The sequence below is a fragment of the Hylobates moloch genome, unplaced genomic scaffold, assembly GCF_009828535.3.
Source record: "Hylobates moloch isolate HMO894 unplaced genomic scaffold, HMol_V3 SCAFFOLD_161, whole genome shotgun sequence".
Taxonomy (NCBI): Eukaryota; Metazoa; Chordata; class Mammalia; order Primates; family Hylobatidae; genus Hylobates; species Hylobates moloch.
This window is the reverse complement of record NW_026652436.1, coordinates 18,556-42,390: the sequence shown is the minus strand read 5'-3', so window position 1 is coordinate 42,390 and position 23,835 is coordinate 18,556. Positions and strand designations below refer to the sequence as shown.

General features: G+C 47.4%; 4 non-coding genes and 1 pseudogene across 4 annotated transcripts; 4 read left to right on the top strand and 1 right to left on the bottom strand.

The window, feature by feature from the left end:
- Nucleotides 1-888: 888 nt before the first annotated feature.
- LOC116464075 (FAM231A/C-like protein) lies at nucleotides 889-1,505 on the bottom strand (annotated as a pseudogene).
- A 3,690-nt stretch (nucleotides 1,506-5,195) lies between these two features.
- TRNAE-UUC (transfer RNA glutamic acid (anticodon UUC)) lies at nucleotides 5,196-5,267 on the top strand. Its single transcript has one exon. It is a non-coding gene; the product is annotated as a tRNA-Glu (tRNA).
- Nucleotides 5,268-8,093: 2,826 nt separating this feature from the next.
- On the top strand, nucleotides 8,094-8,167 carry TRNAN-GUU (transfer RNA asparagine (anticodon GUU)). The gene has a single exon. It is a non-coding gene; the product is annotated as a tRNA-Asn (tRNA).
- An 8,628-nt stretch (nucleotides 8,168-16,795) lies between these two features.
- TRNAN-GUU (transfer RNA asparagine (anticodon GUU)) lies at nucleotides 16,796-16,869 on the top strand. The gene has a single exon. It is a non-coding gene; the product is annotated as a tRNA-Asn (tRNA).
- A 6,284-nt stretch (nucleotides 16,870-23,153) lies between these two features.
- LOC116464076 (U1 spliceosomal RNA) lies at nucleotides 23,154-23,317 on the top strand. The gene has a single exon (XR_004246850.1). It is a non-coding gene; the product is annotated as a U1 spliceosomal RNA (small nuclear RNA).
- Nucleotides 23,318-23,835: the final 518 nt, after the last annotated feature.

Sequence of the window (23,835 nt, the reverse complement as noted above, 5' to 3'; positions counted from 1 at the left end):
CATTGCTTCTCTCAAGGCCAGTGCTTGTTTAGCTAGAGAAAAAAAAGGAAGAAGAAAAAATCCTGTGGCAGTTAGAACATAGTTTATTCTTTAAGTTGAGGGGTGCATGACTTAACCTCACCTGGCATGGCCTTAGGTCTTGTTTATAATATGGTATCTTACTACTGTAAGGAGTCTGTTCTGTCAGTCTTGTGATCTCTGTTTTAACAATAATGCTGGTCAGTTGTGTCTATACCACAAAAGGGAGAGAGTATAAGGAGAGGTGTCTGAGCTTCCAAATACTGGGCAGGAACTCAGTATTTAAGACTTCTCTGGGGTCTCCTTGGCCAAGAAGCCGTCTGTCCAGCTAGTTGGGTGGCTTCAGATTTTAATTTTAGTTCTCAAAGCATTTAATTTGATGAAATTTTGCCATATTTTTTCTTTATTTTTAAAGCCGGTTATGTTCTATAAAAATCTTTCTACTCAGGATAGTGAATGTTTTCTCTTAATTTTATCTCTCCATGAGTTCCAGAGTTTCAGTTTTAATTTTTAAATTGATGACATCTAAAATTCTACTGCTAACAAAAACATTCTTGGGGGTGACCAAGGACAACTCCAAAAATCTTCCATAAATGGAAGTAAGACTTACTCCTTAAAGAACTTACTGGAATCCTCAGCTGCAGGGCACAGTGCCTTTAGTGCACCTCTGCTCTTACGACTATTCAGAAATTGTCTTTGTGAACCCATCAGGCTGTTTCAAAACCAGCAATGTAGGGCTTGCTTGCAACATGCAGTTATGCAGCAGCTGTTTTTGGATCTGGTCAGTGCCTGCATGCATACTTCCCCGGGAATTTTCTAAATTTGAATTCTCATGGTATTTCAAGTGGCTTAGTTGTCTCTTTCTTTTGCCTACTGCCACACACATACCACCAAATCCTGCACTCCAAGCTTCTCCTTCTGCACCCTGAACTCCCAACCTCCAGTTAGACAATCCACATCTTCCCACACCTGCCTCAGGTTCCATCGGGCCACTGTGTCTCCCGCAGCAACCAGGCCAGGGGGAATCTGGATTCCTATTACACTTCTGAGGAAGGTGATCAGGGGGTGTGGAGGATGTGGGTGGGAGGGGGCGAGGTTGAGGGCAGGAGTACACTGTGGTCTTCTACCTAACTGGCCCAGGTGCTGCTCTCCCTCCGGTTGTCTGCTTTCAGCCCTGCATGGGAAATCAGGTCTGCGCCCTGATCTTCCTGACTCTCATTTTGTGAGGAACCTGAACAGATGAGCCATTGCTCTTGTCCCACATGTTCTGTCCAAAAGGTGCCCTCCTGTCTGCTTGCTCGGGGGCCTGCCCTCTGAGCTCTGACACTCAGGCTGGGATGCCGCCCAGTACAGAGGCTCTGCAGCCCTGCAGGGGTCTGACTGTTCCACACCAGCAGGATAAAGGCCACAGGGCATGCTCTGGTGGAAAAGCATTCAGAGGCGTGGGCTGAAGGCCTCTCTTTCCACAGTCCCTTTGAAGACCCCATGGAAGTAGGCACCGCTTTGAGGAACAAGGTGGCCCAAGGCCTGGCTTCACACACAGGCTCTTGGGTCCCAGAGGATCCTCTCTGTGCCTGGTGTAGCCGACTGCTTCATGCATCTTACCCAGTTCCTTCTCCTCCACCACCCAAGCTCCTCCTTGACCCCCTTGCTCGGCTGTCCTCAGGACAGCAAGATCCCCAGCCCTTGGAAAAGCCCCATCTCCAGTGCTTGGGGAGGGAGTTGGGTTCAGGTCATCTAACCACAGAAGAACAGAGAACCTGAGGCAGGAGGAAATCCTTTCCCTCGCTGGGTCTCTTGGCACAGCCCATCCAGCGGTCTGGGTCAGGGTCCAGGTATCCTCTACCATCCTATAGGACCTGGATTTTTAGGCCCCCGAGGTTGGTCGACGTGGAGTCTTTCACACTGTTCATCTGGGAACTGAAGGAACATCCCATGGGGCCCTCTCTTACTCATTAGAGACACCCAGAAAATACTCCAGCAGAAACTGGGTGCAGTGTACCAGACCACTATAATTATAATTGCAGGGTGTGGAGGTCAGATACGTTTCATGACTATTTTCTCTCTGTCTGTGGCTTGCTTGCCTTTTCACTTTCTTAGTGGTATCTTTTGATGAGAGAGTGTGGATAATGTTGTTGAAGTCTAATCATGTCTTTCTTATATATATATTTTTTCTGTGTCCTGCTTGTTGGTAGGTTAATCTTTGCCTACCAACAAGTCACAAAGTATCCTTGAAATGCTTTATATCTTTAACTTTTAAGTTTTGGTGTATAATGCACCTGAAATTGCTTTTGTGTGTAGTGTGAGGGAGAATAACATTGTTGGTCTCCCCACATCCATATAAAAGCCCATTAATTGAAATGATTTATTTTCTCTTATTGAACTGCTTTTATTGAAAACCCATTTATTGACTGCATAGCTGTGGATCAGTTTCAAGCCTCTTAACTCAGTCTGTTTATCTATTTGTCACTCCTGATGCCTTGTCCATAATAGCTTATAGTAAGCCTTAAAGTCAGATAGTACAAGTCCTTGTTCTTTTTTACACATTGCAATAAGTTTTGAAATAGGTAATAACTCATAAAACCATCACACACATCAGGATATGCTGTCACTTCATTCCTTTCTGATATGGTTTGGCCGTGCCCTCACCCAAATCTCAACTTGAATTGTATCTCCCAGAATTCCCATGTGTTGTGGGAGGGACCTAGGAGGAGGTAATTGAATCATGGGGGTGGGTCTTTCCTGTGCTATTCTCCTGATAGTGAATAAGTCTCACTATCTGATGGGTTTATCAGGGGTTTCTGCTTTTGCTTCTTCCTCATTTTCTCTTGCTGCTGCCATGTAAGAAGTGCCTTTTGCCTCCTGCCATGATTCTGAGGCCTCCCCAGTCATATGGAAATGTAAGTCCAATTAAACCTCTTTTTCATCCCGGATTCTGTTATGCCAGCAGCGTGAAAATGGACTAATACACTCATTTCTGAGTGGGACACATGCTCTCACTCACATATGCTGGTTGCTGACTTGTGATGGAAGATTCTCTATTGTACCCTCTGGGGACGATACATCTCCAGTTGTCTGCGGGGAGGATGAACATGCAAAAAATCCACAACACTCAGCACAGAGTCTGGATTTAGTCCCTTTAGTCCGAATGGGACTAATGCCCTCAAAAAGGACCCCGGGCAGCTCTCGCCCTCTTTCTGCCCCCTGAGGATACAATGAGAAGGTGGCAGTCTGCGATCAGAACAAAAGGCCCTCACCATAACCCTACCATGTCGGCACCTTGATCTCGGACTTCCAGCCTCCAGAACTGTGAGAAATCAATTTCTGTTGTGAATCAGCCACCCAGTTTATGGTACATTGTTATAGAAGCCCGGACTAAGACAGAGATGGAGTCCCATGGAGGGGCTGTAATTTGCTAAGCTGGTCATCAGGCGGCATGTTGCAAGTTAGAAACAGGAAAAGCTGACATTTTGTGTATGTGAAAGAAGACAGTGGACAGGCCCATTGTGGCGGCTTTGTCCGCCTTGGCAAACTAGAGACGGAAACTCGATTCACCATCGCCAGCCACGGGAGGACTGAGAGGACCTTCAGAGGAGGTGAGGTCGACTTCGTGGTAACTTTAGATCCTGAAACCTCCCAGGCTTTTTCTTGTCTTCCCTTTGATCTCTCTTCCGCCTACCCAACCGGACAGGACTCGCCGCCTTTCTTTCCCGGCAGAAAGGGGTCCGCTGCGGAAAGGACCAAAGTGAGCAGCTGGTTTCCCCTACGTGTCCTTCCGGGACTGGGCGTCTCGGGAGCTCAGGCTGACCCGAGACCTAACTCCCGGCGAGTGGGACCAGCAGGAGCCTGGAAGAGCGCGCGCACCGGGGTGGAGGTTGGGCGCCGGGGTCGAGAACCGCAGTCACACCCTCTTCTTCCCCGGGCACCACGCACCTACCCCCGGGGATGCGGAAGGAAGTGGCCCATAAAGCTTCTCTGCAACCGAAAGATGCCTGAAGCTCCAGGAGGGCCGAGAGGAGCCTCGTGAGCGAACCCAGCCCTCTGCCTGGCTGGCGCTGGTCAACAGGCTCGGAAGAGGCCGATTTGGAGGACAGAACGGAAGAAAAGACCTAAAGGTTTCGAATCTCTTGATGTGGAGATGTTAAAAGCCTCCAATCGTAAGGTCCGACTGTGCGGGGGAGCGAGGGGGTCTCAAGCTGGATCGACCCCTGAGCCTTCATGTGGAGAGTCCACTGCACAAGCTCAGAGCAGGACAACGAGCATCAGTGGTTCTCAAGAGGGGGCAACTTCGCCCTTACACGCCTCTCCTATCCCCGCTAGGACACTAGGTCACGACTGGGGGAAGCGGGGAGGGAGAATGTTAACCCCCTGGCATCTATCTAGTCAGCGGAGGCGACGGAGGCTGCTAAACACCTTACAATCCACCGGAGGGCCCCTCCCCTACCCCGAAGTAGCCATTCCGCAGAGGTGGAGAAACTCGCGTGTAGCTCAATAACCACGCACTTAGCCGATGGGAAATCACCAATTGATGACCAGTTGGCTCTTGGATCTGAGGAAAGAACACCAGCGTCAGAAGGAACTCTCGAAGTTTTGCCCGGAGCAAACGGAAGGGTGGCATTGCCATCGCCTAAGATGGGAAAATGGCAGGTGTCACAGGTTGCAGGGGAAGGTCGGAGACCAGTTGAGGGCCCCGGAGACTTCCTGGAAGGAGTTTCGCATCCAGCCTGTCTCGGTTTCCGCATCCGTCTGATTCCTTATGATGTTGAGGGTGCCGGCGTCTGGGTCCTTTGTGATGCAGAGGGTGCCCCCGTCTCACCCCGGCCGCCTCTCCGCTCCCGCCTCCTCCTGGCAACCTGGTGCGCGGCTCCGGTCCTGGCGACCCACGACCGGCTGGTCACTTGCTGCCGCCTGGCAAAGGCGCATCTGTAGTTCAGTGGTGAGCTGCGGCCGGGTCGCTGCAACTCGCTCCAGGACTCAGGACTGGTGGCCTCGGTGTCCCTCGCGGAGCCCTCGGCGTGTTGCCTGCAGGCTCTTTTTTTGAAGAAAGCAGGGAGGGAATGGCCTTGTGAGAGACTCCAGGAGCAAAGAGCGACCCTCACAAAGCCCAAGTCCTCCCAGAGCACAGGGAAACTGTCGCTTCAGACTGAAGAAGGAAGAGAAGGATCCCCCCCCCTGTGTCCCTGGTGGTCTAGTGGCTAGGATTCGGCGCTTTCACCGCCGCGGCCCGGGTTCGATTCCCGGTCGGGGAATTGTTTTGCACTGGCCGCCCTCCCGCAGGAATCTTCCTTCACTACGCTGTCAGCCGGCCTGCTCCAAGGGCCAGAGGCACAACAGTCTCCGCAGCGAGGGGCAAACCCGGGCGAAGGAGGGCAAGTCCTGGTGGACCACCTCTCAGGACACACCAGTCCTATTTATCTCCGTGTCCGTCATCCGTGGAAGCGGCTTTAGAGAGTGACTGAGCGTCTCGCTCAGGTGTACACAGCTGTGGAGAGATGCCAGCCCCGTAGAGCTGCACCCAATAGGCCCACCCTCTTTGCCGTCGCCGCTCCAGAGGCGCCTATCGAATAACTATAGGCTATTCTCAGTTATTCAGAATAATAACTCAGCTGCGAATAACTAAGAGAGAGGCCAAGCCAAGTCGTGGCCTTTGTGCCAGCCCCGGACACGGGCACCAGCCAGTCAGCGGAGCCTCCTCACCTCCGTTGGCAGCTAACGCTCTCGTTAGGCCTTCGGAAGAGGCGACTGGAGGCGATGCCGGCGAATTTGCTAGGGGGCTGAGCGGTGGGTGAGGTCCTGGAGAGCGGTCCCGTTTGCTGATTGAGCGGTAGAGGGAGGCGATGTTCGCTGACCCAACAAGGACAGCAGGTGGAGTAGGCACAGATGGAAAACTGCTGCCGGTACCCTAAGCAGAAGGCAGGTGTGAAAATCAGCACTGGGACGTGGAAGCGATGGTACCACAGTCAAATCCCACGATGTCTACACTCTACCACGCACTTGCGCACGCTTCCCCTTTTCCATTCAGTACTCCCAGGAGGGGTTCGGAAGAACCCCGCGTGCACTGTAAGCTCAGGGAACAGCGTGAGCCAGGGAGGTGAAGTGCAGACTGGGCAGAGGCGGCGGGCAGAACCGCGGGGGTGAGAGGGCGCGGTGGCTGCGGGGCAGGAGCCGCTTCTGAGAGGTGGCCTGGGTTGTCTTGTGGGGTGACTGTCGGTGGAATCTTTGGCGGAGAGTGGTTTGGAAGAATGGCGAGGGGGGCAGTTGGGAGGGTGGTGACCCTGAGCGACCGGCCAGGGCGAGGAGGCTGTGCTGTCCCTGCAGGGCATGTGCACATTTCCGCTTACCTGGCAGGGGAGAGACCTTGGTCACGAAGGGGGTTCTCCCAGAGTGAAGCTTCTTCATGGCACTCTAGAGTGGCTGATCCCTGTGATTTCCTGAATGTGGGAAACGGTGTTTGTGCTGGAAGAGGGCTGCGCTCTTTACCTAACATAACGGGGTTCAAGACTGACATCGCCTCACGCCCACCCGAAAACGTTTACATGGCTTCCTTGTCTCTTCTTTTTTTCTGTCCTAAAGTCGCCTCATCTTCGCATCCCCATTTTTTCTTCCACACTCGAGAGTGTCTCTCTCTCTCATTAAAAGCTCCACCAAATATTTGAAGTGTCTCAACCAGAAAGACTGCAATAAATACATTATTTCTTTCGTGGAAGCTACAGACCAGCTAGGTTGAGAGTTGCTTGATATTTTCTGCTAAGCGGTGAGGCATAGAGCACTTCGAAGGTTTCTCTTTGGGCCGTTGTCTGTGTACTCTTGGGTTTCCTTCTTTTCTCCAGACAGTATGGCGCTGTGGGGCCAGCGGTAAACCAGGTAAACCATTCTTTCCGGCTTTCTGGCTGCAGATAAAGGCTGCAGCTGGTGCAGGAGTGAAAAGCAAACCAAAAGACACGTGGGTTAGCCCCCGTGGGTCCAAGATAGAATCTGACTGTACCAGGATTCGGATTAGAACAGAGGTTGCTGCAGGCACAACGCAGACTACTAACCACTATAAAATCCCAACGTTTTGCTTCCCCACCCCTCTTTTATTTTTTATATATTTTTTTGAGAGACAGAATTTCGCTTTGTCGCCCAGGCTGGAGGGCAGTGGCACGATCTCGGCTCACTGCTACCTTCGCCTCTCAGGTTCAAGCTATTCTCCTGCCTCAGCCTCCTGAGTAGCTGAGACTACAAGTGTGCGCCACCACGCCCAGCTAATTTTTGTATTTTTAGTAGAGAAGGGCTTTCACCATGTTGGCCCAGCTGGTCTCGAACTCCTGACTTCAAGTGAGTGATCCACCCACCTCGGCCTCGCAAAGTGCTGGGATTACAGGCGTGAGCCACCGCGCCTGGTACCCCGATTGTTTTTTATTAATGGAAAAACATTATGCGATTTTTACTTCTTTATTCTTGGGCAGCTACAGGTTCTTGTGATTTTCTCTCACATCTTCTCCCCGTTTCCCCCTTCTCCATTCTGGTACATGTCCTATCTTCTCTGCATCCAGGCGGTGCCCTCTGCACGGGCATCCTGGGTTGTCCCATTGTCTCGTCCCGGTCTCCCCTGCTTCTCCCTCCTCCTTTTCACATTTTTCCCTTTTGACTCCCCTGCCTCTTTCCTGCTCCCGCCCCACCGACCCCATCTACTGAAGCTGAGTTGAGTGAGAGGAGAGCAAGCGGAGCAGATGATTGCCTGAAGGCAGCGCGAAAAAACAGAAAGAGCTACCATGAGAGCCGTCGGGGCGTTCAGCTTCCCTTGGGCCCTACTGGGCTCATGCTGGGGTCGCAGATCCAGGCATTTCCAGAGGCACTGGCTTCTGAAGCAGGCGAGGGCCAACGCAGGGTGAAGGCCATTCGGCCGCCCTTCTGGCTTCAAAGTCACGCAATGCACGCGTTTCTAACTTGCAACAACACCATTAGTCGACTCAGCCTCTCTAGTTTTCCGAAGCTTTGTAGTCTGCACAGTTGTCCCGCAGAAAGCCAATGGCAACCCCTAGAGTTTAGCGATTGCTTAATCTATATTGAGATGAAAGCAACCAACCGAAGTTGTCTCTGTGGCGCAATCGGTTAGCGCGTTCGGCTGTTAACCGGAAGGTTGGTGGTTCGAGCCCACCCAGGGACGTGATTTTAAATGTTGGTAGTTGTGGCCAGGCGCAGTGCCTCAGGCGTATTAATCCCAACACTTTGAGAGGCTGACGTTAGGGGAAGCCACCACTGAGCTCAGAAGCTCAAGATCAGTGAGATTCCCATCTCATTAAAAAAAAAAAAATTGCAGTTGTTTCCCCTCAGGCCTATCACTGTATTTAAAAGTGGAAAACTGTTCCCTTGTGTCTTGTGCATCCCATGAGGACATACAGCAGAAGGCCCCCCTCCGAGCCTCCTAGAAAATAAGATCTCTGCAGAACAAACTAGGTTGTATGTACGGGAAACTAAGTATTTGAAGAAACAAACTTCAAAAATTCTGCCTTGCTTTCCACAAAAATCAACACATCAGTCTGCCTTCAAGTGGTATCTACCTCTTCACATAACTCCTCTCCCTGCCTTTATGCTATTGTCATGCATTTTACTTTACAAGTGTTATAAACCTTACAATCCATCTCTATTACTTTTGTTTCAAGAGTCAGATGTGTTTTTGCTTGTTTGTTTGTTTTTGTTTTTTTGTTGGTGGTGGTGGTGGTGGTATTTTTAAGACGAGTCTCACTCTATCGGACAGGCCGGAGTGCAGTGGCACAGTCTTGGCTAACTGCAACGTCTGCTTTCCGGGTTTGGGCGATTCTCCTCACTCAGACTCCTGAGTAGCAGAGATTACAGGCATGGGCCACCACATCTGACTACTTTTTGAATTTTTAGTAGAGAGGAAGGGTCACCATATTGGCCAGGCTGGCCTCGAACTCCTGACCCTCAAGTGACCCTTTTTTCTCGGCCTCCCAAAGTGCTGGGATTACAGGCGTGAGCCATCGTGCCTGGCTAAACAGTCAGATGTTAAAATTATATATTTGCCTATGTAGATGTCATTTCTAGTGTCTTTTTTTTTTTATCCAGATTTTCATCTGGTGTCAGTTTCCTTCTGCCTGGAGGACTCCTTTAACTTGACTATTAGGTGTCTTAAACTTGCAGTATCATTCACTGATGCTCTGTTCATTAAAAAAGAAGAAAAAAAATTGTTGGCCGGACACGGTGGCTCACGCCTGTAATCCCAGCACTTTGGGAGGCCAAGGCAGGCGGATCATAAGGTCAGGAGATCGAGACCATCCTGGCTAACACGGTGAAACCCCGTCTCTACTAAAAATACAAAAAATTAGCCGGCTGTGGCGGCAGGCGCCTGTAGTCCCAGCTACTCAGGAGGCTTAGGCAGGAGAATGGTGTGAACCCAGGAGGCAGAGCTTGGAACCTGTCAAAAGTCATTCTTAGCCTTAAAAGAAAAGCCAGGGATATCCCTTGCCTCAGGATTCTCGAACTTAGAAAAACCTTTCGCCCTCTTTGTGGATGAATAACAAGGGACAGCTTTGGATATTCTAACTCAAAGGCTGAGGAATTACTTTGGACCAGTGGCTTATTTCTCTAAACAGCTAGATCAGGTGGCAGCTGGCTGACCAGGAAGCTTGAGATCTGTGGCTACCATCACTCTATTGTTAGAAGAAACCAGTAAGTTTACCTTGGGACAACAATTAGATGCCATACCACCCCACCCCCACCCCTTGCCACCCCATGAAGAACAGTACAGAGGATCCTAGAGGCAAAAGTACACCAATGGCTAACAGGGGGCCAGTTACTTAAATATCAGACCCTTCTGCTTGATACCCCAGATGTTACCCTGAAAGCATGTTGATTTTTAAACCCTGCTACTCTGTTGCTGGACCTCACGTCTCAGGAAACAGATCCCTAACTCATTGACTCCTGTGTGGAAACCACGGAAGAGCTCTACTCTAGAAGGCCCAAACTTGAAGACAAGCCCTTGTCTAACCCCAATGTTGAGTGGTTTAGAGATGGAAATAGCTTTATTCATGAGGGAGGAAGAAAGGAAGTTTAGCCAACAAGAAGTCATTGAGGCCAAGGGTTTACCTTCTCAGACTTCTCCTCAAAAAGCAGAATTAGCTGCTCTAATTAGGGCCTTCCAACTATGAAATGTCTTAAGGCTGGGAGCGGTGACTCATGCCTGTAATCCCAGCACTTTGGGAGGCTGAGGTGGGTGGATCGCCTGAGGTTGGGAGTTCGAGAGTGGCCTGGCCAACATGGTGAAACCCCGTCTCTACTAAAAATACAAAAATTAGCTGGGTGTGGTGGTGGGCGCCTGTAATCCCAGCTACTCAGGAGGCTGGGGCATGAGAATTGCTTGAACCTGCGAGGCAGAGTTTGCAGTGAGCCGAGATCATGCCACTGCACTCCAGCCTGGGCGACAGAGCAAGACTCCATTTCAAAAAAAGAAGCAAAAAAACAAAAACCTCAAGAGTCAATGTGTTGACTGACTCTAAATACGGGTTCCTGGTGCTCCACGCTCATGCAGCCATAGGGAAGGAAAGGGGACTCTCAAGAGCCAAGGGATCCCCCATTCAACTTTACTCAGATCTTGGAACTTTTCGATGCTGTCCAACTCCCAAAGAAATAACAATTATTCACCGCAGGGTACACCAGAAGGGACACACTTTGATTATTAGAGGAAATTCCCTGGTGGAAAGAGCAGCTAAGGCCGCAGCGGAGGAAACTCTGGTATTTCAAGCTGCTGCGCTACTACCAGGTACTCCATCCGTGTCAGTGACACCATACTATACCCCTAAGGAAATTAAAGGGACAGAGTAAAAGGTTTCCAGTGAGACCCCTCTGGATGGTTGCTAGAAAATAACAAACTCTATTCTTGAGGCTGACAAATGGGAAATAATTAAACATTTTCATGATTCCTCACATTTGGGACAGGATTTTCCATTCAAATTAGTTTCCTAAATATTCTTGCGATAGGGACTGTTCCAAACTACAAAAAGGGCCACCACTCAGGAAGCCACCCCATATCCCGATCCCTGCTTAAATCTGTACAACACCAAGGAACATACCATGGCGAAGACTGGCAGACAGACTTAACCCGGATGCCACCTTACAGGGGACTACAATATTTGCTAGTATTTAGAGACACTTTCACCAGGTGGATAGAAGCTTTTCCCACAAGGACAGGAGAAGTGTTGGAAATGTCCAAATTCTTAATGAAATCATTCCAAGATTTGGATTACCAAAAGGTTTGCAAGGTGACAACTGACCTCCCTTCACAGCTAAGGTGACCCAGTGAGGTCGTGCCTCAGCCTTAGGCATTACCTATCTTCACTCCTCATGGAGATCTCAGTCTTTGGATAACACAGAAAGCCAATCGTGACATTAGCAAAATTCTTTCAGGGAACCTCAGAGGCCTGAGTTTTTCTCCTACTCATAGCTCTTTTGCATGTGAGGATGGCTCCAAAAGGAACTTTAAAGCTTAGTCCATTTGAAATGACTTATGGAAGGCCCTTTTTAACTTTAGACCTTCTGTTTGATGAAGAGACACATAGATTATCAACTTAGGCCAGGTTCAAAAGGCCCTTCAAGCATATGGAAATGAAATGTAACCTCCTCCCACAAGGAAAAGGATTAACTCCCCCATTCAACCAGGAGACTTAGTCTTACTAAGAACTTAGAAAGAAGGATCCCCCAAGAATCAATTACAACCCAAATGGAAAGGGCCCCTATCAGGCATTATTAAGTACCCCCACTGCTGTTAAACTTCAAAGTTAATTTTTTTTTTTTTTTTGGAGATGGAGTCTTGCTCTGTCACCCAGGCTGGAGTGCAATGGCTCGATCTTGGCTCACTGCAACCTCCACCTTCTGGGTTCAAGCAATCCTCCTGCCTCAGCCTCCTGAGTAGCTGGGATTACAGGCATGTGCCACCATGCCTGGCTAAATTTTTTTTGTATTTTTAGTAGAGACGAGGTTTCATCATGTTGGCCAGGCTGGTCTCAAACTCCTAACCTTGTGATCTGCCCGCCTCGGCCTCCCAAAGTGCTGGGATTACAGGCATGAGCCACCGTACCCAGCCTCAAAGTCTCCTATGAGTCCTCACAGATGCCAGAGGAAGATGCCTGACCTACTGACCTACACTTGCAAACTACCAGAAGACTTAAAACTATTGTTTTGCAAATGCACAGATAAGTATTAATAACATGATGCTGTGGATGAGCACGAAAGTGTTTCTCTTACTCCTAATTATAATGTTTTCTACCTTACCGCTTTGGCCTGCTGATGGAATTCAATAAAGGAATCTCTACCAGCAGACACTTGGTTTTCACTCTTCCTGGGACCTTTAACAGATATCTTGTTATTACTAATCTTTGGTCCGTGCTTGTTTAACCTCCTTGTAAAGTTTGTGTCTTCTAGATTACAATAATTCCATGTAAAGATGATGCTGGCCCACAAGACTTCCAACCCATCCCCTCTTCTGCCCCAGAAAATAAAGACATCTGGCCTTTGGGCTTTTTAGAACAGGTATCCAGAGATTTTACTTCTCCAAAGCTAGGCAGGGTCTATGCCCATAATAGCAGGAAGCAGTTACAGAAGATGAACCTCCACCTTTCTGCAAGCCCGTTAAGATTAAGAAGGAGTATATAATCTCTGATGGGGAAATGAGGTGCGAGAACAGCAGGACTTATTTTCCAGTCACAACCCCACTGAGCAGAGCAGGGTCTGGTCAAAACAGGGTGCAGTGAAAAGCCTGCTGAGACCAGCAGATGATGGTGTCCTCACTGCTTATGAGCATAAAGGCACAACCACTGGGACCATGGCCAGTTTACAAATGTCATGGCCACACACCTTGGCAATGGCCTGGAAGTTACTTTATATGGTTCTGGAAACTCCCTGCCCCTTTTCCAGAAAGTTCTGAATAACCTACCTCTTAACTGGCACGTAATTAAAAGTGGGCCTAAATACAACTAGCTAGCAGCCCACAGACACCAACTCTGTGCACACTGCCTACGGGTTAGCCCTGCTCTGCAAGAAGCAACACCAGTTCAATAAAAGTTGCTTTCCCCCATCAGTGGCTTGCCTTTGAATTCTTTCATTGGCAAAGCCAAGGAAACTACAGTCTGGGAGAAGTTTCCCAGGCTATGAACCAGCTTTGGGGCTTGCCTGCCCTGTGTCACTATCACTGTTTCCTTGGGTTTCCCGGGAATGTACATGTGTGAGACTGCTGCCCTGCTTATAGACCTGTTTCCCTGCAAGGAAACAGGAATATCTTGCCTGTGGCTTCCAGAGTTGGAGATACATGTAGTTGCACTCCTGAGTGCTAACATTTAATTTTGGAATCAAGCGATGCATTCAGACTGGTTGCTATCATTCTCTGGTATACATGTAGTGAACACATTCATTATTGAGTTTCCTTCTTTTAGCTGGAGCAAGAAAGTTTTATAATGGTGATATGTATGAAAAAATCATAGGCAAGGGAATGGGTGTAAAATAAACTTTATTGTCAGAGGTTTCTAAACGCTCATCCTTCAAGGAAAATGGACATATGCTGAAGAGCTGATAATCTGTCTACAGCAGTGTTATTCTAACTTAATCTTGATTCCAAGTCCTTGCCATTTTCCTCCAGCTGCTGTTGACTCCAGTTATATATAGGATGGGGGAAAGGGGATTATCTATGAATCTAGGCATCACTGTCTCTTGGGCAGTTACATTTGCAGGCTGAAGGGATGTGATTTCTACAATCAAACTATCCGTTGGGAGTAGAAATCTGGAGTGGCTGTAAAATTTGGTTCTCAGAGTTGAGATTTCACATTTGGACTTTCAATTGTTCTGTTGTTTTAGTTTTTCTGGTCAACTGGGGAACTGTTTGTGACTAAGCTTTGTTAAAAGTAGAGAAGAGCTTTTCATAGTTCCAACATTAGTTGTTACCTGAAACAAACAAAAACACAGACACATACAACTAAACAATAATCTTTGGTGAGGTCTTGCTGATACCTGAGGCTGGAGTGAGAGCTGACTGGTGATACAGGCCAGGGGCAAACTGAATGCAGCCAAGTGGATAATCTCCAGTAGTGAACTACAGTCTAGAAGAGGACAGTAATAATAGATTGAAAAGTAAGTCTCCTGAAATGAACTAGCTGGCCTGTGGTGGAGGACACAGGACCCCACCCACCTTATGATTACTAAAAGCCTTGCTCAAAGGCACTGCCGATGAGTTAGCTAGGTCTCTACCACCTCCTCAGCATCAATTGACTCTCCATAATACTCCTCTGGAGAGAAATAAGAGTCTTTCACACCTCCCAGGAAGGGATTTGCTTAGCCTCAAATGTGCACATTTAGAAAGCTTGTCATAAGAAAGAGAGGATAGTTTCCAGAGAAATAACCCTCCTAAGTCCACTTCCTATTCCTTTTAAATAAGAGAGTGGTGCCAAGGGAAGAGCCCTAGAACGTCAAAGCCAACAGGGTGCTCAGATACCACCCAAGCACAGTTCCATCTTTGGCCGTAAGGAGACAATGGTGTCAAGAGGCTAAGGCCATATGATCTGTAGGTGAAAAACCTGGGATGAGAATCGAGGCCTCAAACCTTCTCCACCACATCGCAGAGTTTACGACCAGTTAGAGGGAAGGCTTCAATCTGGAGAACACTAACAGGCTCTAGAGATTATTGGGTCATGGTGGCTGGGACAGAAATAAGGATTCACAGAAAGATGTTTATAGTAAATGTTCTCTTACAGTATATGTCGTTTTGGGATTTTGCTTGACAGAAAGGCTGAACAAAAGTAAAAATCTATTTATTTTTTGTTTATTTTATTTTTTATTTTTTAGGCAGTTTCACTCTTGTTTCCCAGGCTGGAGTGCAATGGTGCAATCTCGGCTCACCACAACCTCCATCCCTTGGGTTCAAGCAATTCTCCTGCCTCAGCCTCCCAAGTAGCTGTGATTACAGGCATGCACCACCACGCCCAGCTAATTTTTTTTTTTTTTTTTTTTAGTAGAGACGGGGTTCCTCCGTGTTGGTCAGGCTGCTGTCAAACTCCCGACCTCAGGTGATCCTCCCAAAGTGCTGGGATTACAGGCATCAGCCACCACACCTGGCCAAAAGTAAAAATTTTCTAATTGCAATTCTGAACCACTTAGGGGTTGTGAAATCAATATAGTGGACGGCTTACTACTATAGGCTTTATTTAAATACTAGGTAGGGTGGATTACACGTAGTAAAAGATTTTTAAAAAACTGATCACAGGCCAGGTGCGGTGGCTCATGCCTCTAATCCCAGCACTTTGGGAGGCTGAGGTGGGCAGATCATGAGGTCAGGAGATAGAGACCATCCTGGCTAACACGGTGAAACCCTGTCTCTACTAAGAATACAAAAAAAAAAAAAAAATTAGCCGGGCATGGTGTTGGGCACCTGTAGTCCCAGCTACTCAGGAGGCTAAGGCAGGAGAATGGTGTGAACCTGGGAGGGTGGAGCTTGCAGTAAGCCGAGATCATGCCAATGCACTCCAGCCTGGGCGACAGAGTGAGACTCCATCTCAAAAAAAAAAAAGAAAAAGAAACTGATCACAAAGAATTGTATATTTCTCACTGCATCTTGTGGTCAGAAAAGTTTGAGAAACTGCTCTACATAGGTGAATTATAGGTTCAATCTCTCCATCTATCTCTTTATCTCTTCTCTTTTTTCCATGCTATGCAAACAAGACCACAGAGAGAGGAAGGCAAATTCCATCGATGGGTGGTGTTAAGCCTTTTCTATGAGGTAGCTGCACATTTGGGACTCTTCTATGCTGGGGACTTGAGATTCTAGTAGATAGGTTGTCCTTTTCATCGCTAGCCACATGGTAAAATGACTTGGGAGCTTTTTAAGACTACTAGTGGCTCCCACCCACCTGGAAGCATTTAAATCAGAATCTCTATGAGTAGAGTCCAGGCACTTGTGTTAGTTAAAACCTCACCAGGCTTTATAATATGACAGAACAGTTTAAAGCTACTGAGTAGACCCACCCCATTTCCCACCATTCTCTTTGTTTCTCTTTCACCATAGGCTTCTTTCCCATGAGAAAGTAAAGATTTTAGTCTCTCTTTTCACAGTCTCAAGTAAATCACTCTCTTTCTCAGCTGGACTTCCGAGGCAAAGATTTCTTTCCATTTATCTATCTGCATTTTTACAAAGTTGGCCTCTGGATTCCCTTTTCCCAAAGCTAATTCACCACAAAGGCGCCCCTCAAGTCAAGGAGCTGGGCTTTCATACACCTGCACCTGTCAATCATGGATAAATATTTTGCAGGCAGGGTTGCTGGGTGCTGTGGGATTGACATAAACTCCCAGGTATTGCCAGCTCTGAGCCTCAGGCAAGCTTGTGACTAAGTGACTCCAGTAGTCTGAGGACAGTCCTTACTCAGAAGGGTCTTTGGAAGCAAAAGCAAACACAGGCATGAGAGGGTTAAAAAAAAAATCCCATGTGATCTTGGCTTATACCTAATTGAACTCGTGTAAGAATGGATATTAAGGTGGGTATTGTACACAGCAGAACGTAGTAAATCCCAAGTCTGGAGTTTAAGGGATAGGCTGAAGAGATTTTGCAGGTTTGGAAACATTTTTGCCAATTTGAACATACTTTTGTCTCGGCTGACCAGCGCGACTCACCGGTCTAATCTCTCTGGTTTTCCAAGGCCTCGCTCCGTCATCCTACCGGGCGGGCCCTGAGAATATTCGGAACGGAGGAAGTTCAGTGAGTGCGCCCTTCCTATACTGCCTAGTAGAGTTAAAAGTGCACGTCTCTGTGGCGCAATCGGTTAGCGCGTTCGGCTGTTAACCGAAAGGTTGGTGGTTCGAGCCCACCCGGGGGCGTTTATTGGAAATTTTAAAGCATTCACGCATTGTCAATCGCTGGATAAACGGAGAAGATTTTATCTTTCCGGAGTCCCAAGCCGCTAATTTATGACTGATCCATGTCAAGGGCCAGCCCACTTCCCCTACCAGATTCTTAACAGGGTATCTCCGGAAATGCCGGGTTTACACCTGTGTAACTCAGTAATCCTGAAACAGAGACCTAGGAACCCACTTCTGTTGTGATAAAATTCTAATTCAGTCCCTTATACGCTTAAACGAGTAATTGACGTGCCTCCATTTTTTCATATTTTAGTAATAGGAGTCCAGTATTACCTCCAGGATGTGCCTGGGTTTCCTGATTGCTCTGTCAATAATGTGACCAGTGGAACCATTCATCGTGATAGTGATCCTCTCCATCATTTTTGAAAACAGTATTTTTCCTCAGTCTGTGCATGATTTATTTAACCCTTTTCAAAATGTTTTTGTTAGCCAGGCGTGGTGGCACGCACCTGTAATTGCAGCTACTCGGGAGGCTGAGGCAGGAGAATCATTTGAACTTGGGAGGTGGAGGCTGCAGTGAGCTGAGATCGCACCACTACACTCCAGGCTGGGCATCAGAGTGAGACACCATCTAAAAAACAAGATGTTTTTGAGATGATGTTGGTTTCATGGTTTTAGGATTACAAAGAATGCTGCAGTCACCATTCTTGTACACATATCTTTGGTCATTGTGGAAACGTCTACACTGCAGACATTTCTATAGTGTAGAGAGCTGGATGCGCCATTGCTCCCTTATCGTGCTTATATAATGCTTCCAATTTGAGTCCATTCTGCAAATGTATCTTTCGTGGGAGCAGTCCCAAATAATATTCCAATATGAATATTTACAAGAGGAAAAATGTACAGATGAGCTTCGTGCCTCTCCATGGGGCCCATGTGCATAAAATGGTGGCATTAGCAATCATCTGAGAGTGGAGTTTGTGGCCCTCTGATGTCAAAAGCTGAAGCAGAGGACATGAAAACCCTCACTGTACATCCTCTGTAGTCTGGCCAGAATCATTCCTAGGTCTGTGGTCTCTTATCAGGAGGGAATGCTGCTTGCTTGTTTTGTCAAAACCACAAAAGGGAGGGAAAGCAACAGGCTGTTGGCTGATAACAGTAGTGAAGCAAGTCTCTCCAAAGGCTTGGTTTGTTAACCCTTAGAAAAAAATCCTAATTCTTGCCAGATGGTGCCATGCATTTCCAGGCTCTTGGTGTCCCAAACAAAGTACATGACACACACAAAGCAGCAAAGCAAAGCAAAAGTTCATTAAGCACAGGAACACTCTCGGAGTGGGGAGAGTGGGCTGACCTCTGGGATGTAAGATCAGTATTAGTTTGGTGTACTTTGGGTCTTTTTATGTGTGTGTGTTTTTTTTTCTTCTCTTCACAAGGCTGTCTAATCGTTAGCCAGTGTTTGCCTTTTGATTGATAGGTGGGTTGCTTAGTTACTTTGGCCCTTGTGTGCTTGCACATTGGCTCCATCCCATAATTTTAAGTACATGCATGATATGCAGTCCATATGCATGAGTTTTAATGAGCTGATTATCATTTGGAGTCATGTTAAGGATACTTTTTTTCTCTAATGCACATGCCTATCTCTGAGGAGCTGCCCCTTTATTGGTTTGGATCTCGCTGGCCATGGGGTCCTTGCTTGCTTTTCTTTTCTTTTTTTTTTTTTTTTGGAGACAGAGTCTAGTTCTGTTGCCCAGTCTGGAGTGCAGCGGTGCAATCTCGGCTCACTGCAACCTCCATCTCCCGGGTTCAAGCGATGCTCTTGTCTCAGCCTCCCAAGTAGCTGGGAGTACAGGAGTGCACCACCACGCCCAGCTAACTTTTTGTATTTTTAGTAGAGATGGGGTTTCGCCATGTTGGCCAGGCTGGTCTTAAACTCCTGACCTCAGGTGATCTGCCCACCTTGGCCTCCCAAAGTGCTGGGATTACAGGTGTGAGCCACCGTGCCAAGCCTTGCTTGCTTTTTTAAATCTTACTTTTTGTTTTAGCTGCTCAACTTCTGCCTTCTATCTTGCTTCTTGCTCTCCCACCCCATCACCTTGCTTCTGTTTCTGCTTTTACTCTTTCTGCATTTTATCCAACTTCCAATTCCCTCTGCTGTTCTCCTGCCTCATAATGGCAGTTAGTGAGGGGGGTGGTGTTTAAGGTGGCATGTCCAACCTCCTAGCCTACCACATCCAGAAACAGCTTTCAAGGTTTCTCTGCGGTCCTGTCAGCCAAGAGGGAGTCCGTTCAGTTGACTGTAGGGCCTAGGGCTTATTTTTATTTCTCAATCCTGACAAGGTAAGGCTGGATTGATGCAGATTCTCTACAGGTGTAAATTTCCCCTACAGAAGCCAATTTTGCAGAGTTACTTCTGTTTGCTGGTTCTCTGACAGCCATCTTAAAATATGCTGAAGAAATATATTCTGGGGTAAAATATTTTGATTTTCTTCATCTGTCTACAGCTTCACCATGCTGGCAGCCTCCAATCCAAGCATACCTGAAACCTTTCTCTTTTTTTTTTTTTTGTTATTTTTTTTTTTTTTTTGGTTTGAGACAGAGTCTCGCTCTGTCACCCAGGCTGGAGTGCACTGGCGTGATCTCAGCTCACTGCAAGCTTCGCCTCCCAGGTTCACGCCATTCTCCTGCCTCAGCCTCCGGAGTAGCTGGGACTACAGGTGCCTGCCACCGCGTCTAGCTAATTGTTTGTAAATTTTTTAGTAGAGATGGGGTTTCACCATGTTAGTCAGGATGGTCTTGATCTCCTGACCTTGTGACCACACACCGAGGCCTCCCAAAGTGCTGAGATTACAGGTGTGAGCCACCATGCCCGGCCCCTGAAGCCTTTCTTTTTAAAAAGCTTCCCTACCCTTATGACTGCCTTCAAATCTCTGCCAAAACACAAGTAACAGTGACTGACTCCCTGCTATAGCAAGCTCACAGTAAAAAGCCTTTGCTTTTTTTCATTTGGTTGGTCTTTGTTTACTTGCAGAAGCTTCAGTGTAGAGTTGACAAGGACTCCAATCTTTGACCAAACCTTAGTAGTTTCCTCTGGGCCCTTTTCTCTGTTACTTCTTGGCCTGCCAAGTCCAGTTTTAGGAAAGAATCCTGTTGAGTCTAGTTTAGCAAGAGTCCTCGCAACCACCTTTGATAGCTAATCAAGTTCCTCTTAGTAATTTTCCATCCACTGACTTTCTTATCTTGCCAATTGGCTATAATCTTCAACTCCTCCTGCTGTATTTGAGTTTGAGCCCAGTTCTCTTGCCTACTGTAGTACATACAATAAAATCTGTCTCATGTTTTTAACATGTGTCCAGTGTAGTCCTTCAGAAACTACCTTTGCAAAATTATGACAATCAGAGAAAGCTGACATGGCTGACTCCATCTTGGTTCTAGCCTCACAGGCTAGCTGTCTTTGCTCATTCCTGTGCAATTTCTTCCAAGCTATTTTTGGGAAAATTTGAGTTTATAGTTTAAATCAGGGGTCCCCAACCTCCAGGGCCACAAGACAGGTACTGGTCCATGGCCTGTTAGGAACCCAGCCGAACAGAAGGAGGTGAGCTGCAGGCTTTCAAGCATTACCACCTGAGCTCCGCCTCTTGTCAGATCAGCATCGGCATTAGATTCTCATCGGAGCACGGACCCTATTGGGAACTGCTCATGTGAGTGATCCAGATTGTGCACTCCTTATGAGACTGTAACTAATGCCTGATGAGCTGAGGTGGGACAGTTTCATCCGGAAACCATCCACCACCCCCTTCCATGGAAAAATTATCTTCCATGAAACCAGTCCCTGGTGCCAAAAAGGTTGGGGACAGCCAAAAACGTTGGTTTAAATGATAACCTTCCCCAAAACTAAATTACTCCTGTAAAATGAATAAAAGGCCACCAAGTTAGAAGGATGAAAGGGGCCTGAATTCTACTAAGATGTATGCCTCGTTAAATAATGACCAGCCATTATTCCAGAAGTCACAAGATTGGCAGCTTCCCCAATTACTGCTGTGAAGAACATCACTATTGTAGAACCTAAGATTGGCCTCTTGAGATGTCTTTTCAGGCTTTTGCATTTCTGACTACTGGATGGCACCATCTGGCCCGAAAATCAACCAGTCCCTTAGCCCCCACCCAGAAGCTGACTCCATGCAGGAGGGCCATTTTCCACACCCCTGTCCCCAACAATCGGTACCGCCCAAGCCCTAGCCCCTTCCCCACCAAACTGTCTTTGAAAAACCCCTTACCTCCAAGCTTTCAGTGAGATTGATTTGAGTAATAACTCTGTCTCCCACATGTCGTGGCTGGCCTGTGTCAATGAAACTCTTTCCTGCAGTGCCATGGTCTCCATGAATTGATTTTTTGTGTACATTGGGCAGGAAGGACCCATCAGGTGGTTACATCTGCAGGATGGTGCCAGTTCTTTCCACAAAGGCTGGTCAGATACCCAGAGAGTATTTCTCCACTACCACCTGGACAATGTGTCTCCCTGTCAATCTCCAGGGAATGGGGCCTGGATTAAGTATTTAGTATTCAGCAGTTACTACACTGTCACCTAATCCCTCATTTTCAATATTTTGCCATGCCTTCCAGTGGCCTAACTGGCCACCATGCCACAGAATCTCTACTTTATGGTCTCCAAGGAGAACTCTCCACTTGATGTTTTGTGATTTGAGCAATGGAATAGAATCTGATACTGGTGGGCTGGGGGAGGCCCTCGGACACTGGTGGGATCTCGACTCCAGCCGTGGTGTCCAGGCTCTTGACACCATCTCAAGAACAAAGTCAAAGATGAGTCAGCAAATAGTGAAAGAAGAGATTTATTGCAAAGCAAAAAGTACACATTCAAGAAAGGGGAGCTCGGGCATACCTGGGAGAGAACAATGGGTTCTGGGGTTTCATCTTGATGGGTTCCTTTAACCAAGGAGTGGAATATTCACGAAAATTCCTGGGTAAAGTTGGAGATTTCTTGGAACTGTGGTGCCATCCATTTTTACATCAAATATTGGTCTCAGAACTGTCATGGCACTGGCGGGTGTGTCATTTAGTATGTTAATGAGCATATAATGAGGGCCTAGGTAAAACCTCCGTCAAATCCAGCACTACATTGGATCCACTCAGTCTTAGCCAGCTTGGTCCACACCCTGGTTTTTCAGCCTCTTAACAGCCCATAGCCTCAAGTCATGTAAATCTGCTGCCTAGAATTTGTTATCCTGTGACCACCCTGTAGTATTCCTGTCTCAAATCTACTTGTAAATATTCAAATGGTCTTTGACTTGGGCATTCCAACTTTGCTTACTTCACAGTATTTCCTGCATAATATATAAGAAAAGATGATCCAGACATTTGTTAAACATCTCAAATAAGATGTATCCCAGGTATTTGTGTCAAATTTGGATTATTTTGGTTTTGTCTTTGCAGAATATAAAAAACTAACATGAGGTAAGCACTAAGGTCTGGAGATGGCTGTGCAAGAGGTGACAAAGTCCAGCACCACGCTTGAGAGTGTCCAATCATCTCTTCTGGGGCAGCATATTTTTCTACAATACTGATTTGGGAAAAAAAAAACAACATCAAAAAAAAAACCCTACAAGATTCATGAATCTGGATAACTGTCTTTATAACATTACCAGTGATAAAACCAGTAAGGAAGGCTGCTTTGCAGTCATCTGAGCAGCCTCTTTACTTTCATAAATATGGTTTCTCTGATATTAAATGGCTTCCAATTTCAAGCAGAATGCTGCATCACAAGGATAAGAAATGTGAAGAGAACCGGTTTCTTCTGTAATCCGAAACATTCTAGTTTGAGAATTAAAAGCCACTATTTGAAGAACGGTGCCCCGGCTCCATCTGGCCTCCGAAAGGTTGCTCCTTAACACAGGATAAGGACTAGCTTCTTTCGAAAAGAACAGATGCAAGGGTGGGAGAGAAAAAGCGAAAGACAGACGTCACTTCCCCTTGCCGGCCCTGGCAGCGGATTGGTCGGTTGAGTGGCAAAAAGGGAGACGAGGACTGGGCAAGGCACTGTCGGTGACATCACGGATAGGGCGACTTCTATGTAGATGAGGCAGCGCAAGGGCTGCTGCTTCGCCACTTGATGCTTTGCCACGAAGGAGTTCCCGTGCCGTGGGAGCGGGTTCAGGACCGCTGATCGGAACGGAGAGTCCCAGCTGTGTGTCAGGGCTGGAAAGGGCTCGGGAGTGCCCGGGGCAAGTGACCGTGTGTGTAAAGAGTGAGACGTGTGAGGCTGTGGCGGGGCAGAGACATAAAATCTCATACTTACCTGGCAGGGGAGATACCATGATCACGAAGGTGGTTTTCCCAGGGCGAGGCTTATCCATTGCACTCCGGATGTGCTGACCCCTGCGATTTCCCCAAATGTGGGAAACTCGACTGCATAATTTGTGGTAGTGGGGGACTGCGTTCGCGCTTTCCCCTGATTTTTTGTGGTTTAAAGAATAGGCTGTGCAGTAAGAGTTACGTTTGTTGGGTTCCATTTTGGGTGACACCCAGTTGTAGGTGTTATTTTAAGTCAAAAGATTGATAGTAGTAAGTAACGTGTTGTCTCTCCAAGAAGCGGCAGTTGCAATATAAGCTAACTAGCGCAGATGCCGTGCAACTCTTTCCTTTGTAGAAAGGGCTGCTTTTTGTAGGAATTGGTCCGTGGTCTTCAGTCTCTTGGGTTCTCACACTCTGTGCAAAGTCTTCGTGTTTTTCCCAGCCCCCAGTCACCTTTTACACAGCCTCTGCTTCTAACCACAGTCCCTGGGATTTCTGTGTTCTCACCTTCTAGAGCCAGGTAGAAACTACGCAGATGGGCGCTGTTCTTTGAGAAGAAAGTAGGGCCTTTGGGGCTTTCAGTGTCCCCGTTGGGTTGTAGACATAATAAGCTTACTTTGCGTAGGGGAACGGCTCTGCCGGCGCCCAGGTACCCTAGGGCATATTCATCGAGGCCCG